Source organism: Danio rerio, chromosome 2 (genome assembly GCF_049306965.1).
Source record: "Danio rerio strain Tuebingen ecotype United States chromosome 2, GRCz12tu, whole genome shotgun sequence".
Taxonomy (NCBI): domain Eukaryota; kingdom Metazoa; phylum Chordata; class Actinopteri; order Cypriniformes; family Danionidae; genus Danio; species Danio rerio.
The window spans coordinates 16,896,876-16,898,203 of record NC_133177.1 but is presented as its reverse complement, the minus strand read 5'-3'; the positions used below and the strand labels follow the sequence as shown (position 1 = coordinate 16,898,203).

The 1,328-nt window shown below is 47.9% G+C and overlaps 1 pseudogene; it reads right to left on the bottom strand.

Annotated features, from left to right (window-relative positions):
• Nucleotides 1–518: 518 nt before the first annotated feature.
• LOC141379437 (U2 spliceosomal RNA) lies at nt 519–613 on the bottom strand (annotated as a pseudogene).
• Nucleotides 614–1,328: the final 715 nt, after the last annotated feature.

Sequence of the window (1,328 nt, the reverse complement as noted above, 5' to 3'; positions counted from 1 at the left end):
ACACGCAGATATCGTCACCAGTTACTGTTTCATTGAACATTCGGACAATCACTGTTTTAAGAGTGTTGTCCGAAAGCTTTTCCACAGTAAACATGGAAAACTGGGCTTTAACCGATTCAAATCTTTGCCAAAAAGCATTGAGCAGAGAAGCAGCCTTAAAACTCAAATCAAATCCTTTGTTCAGGGGCAGAGTCACAATACAGTTCAATTCTTCCGGTTTGAAATCTAAGGCTTTCTGGATAAGCTTCCTGGAGAAGTCCAATCTGGACATCTCCAGGAGCTTTCCATTAACACATTTGAAGTTAAAACGCACGCTGTGGTGCCTCCGCATGCCGGCACGAGCAGCCGACATGGTGGAGGCACCTACAGCTCTCTAAAAACACCAATAAATTTAAAACCAGCAGAATAAATATTTAAAAGAGACCTTACCTTAAAAGACTTTGTAAAAACGCAGCCGATGTACCTCTCGCAGGTCTTGGTAAGCACTACAAAAGCGCTCACCAGGGTGAACCTCCCAGAGGCGATCGCAGTCCCAGCCGCGTGACAAGATCAAATATAATACTGATAAGAACAGATACTACACTTGATCTTAGCCAAAAGGCCGAGAAGCGATACCCACAAACTGTCAGCAGTAGGAGCCGCAATCTACGCCACAAATAATACAATGTCGGCAAGCATAACAGGTACTAATTTTTAACCCTTAAACCTCCAGCACATTTGCTGACAGACAGACAGACATAACATTTTAGGCTTAACTAAGAGCCGTTGGTGACCAAAAACAAACTCCAAGCTTGAATACGGCAAAGAGACGTGACTATGGGCCGCTGGTGCCCAATGAGGGTACTTGAAAAGCCCCTGTTTGAGAGACTTTTCCGACCAAGTCAGTGTAGTTGCCATCCCCCCTTCAGAAGTCCAGACCAGGATTTTGTCTGGGCCGGCCTCGGAGATCAACCTGTCTTCCTTTACCTGCTTGAGCCTTGGGAAAAGACTTCCATGCCCGTATGAGCCACCACAGTCAGCGGGAATCAGTGACTCTTTTTTGGGGCAGCTCCAGCTCTAAAGGAACCCCTGGAAAGGACTTGCATGGCATTTCTTCCATGCCCGCGTGAGCCACCACATCAGTCACTCCTTCTGGGGCAGCTTGAGCTCTTGAAGGAGCCCAAGAAAAGACATCCAGGGCATTTCTTCCAATCCCAAACGAGCTGCCCCAACTAGCAGGAATCAGTCACTCTTTCTGGGGCAGCCTCAGCTACTTAAGGGACCCCCTGGGAAGGACCTCCAGGGTGATTCTTCCATGCCCACTTGAGCCACCACAGTCAGCGGGGAAG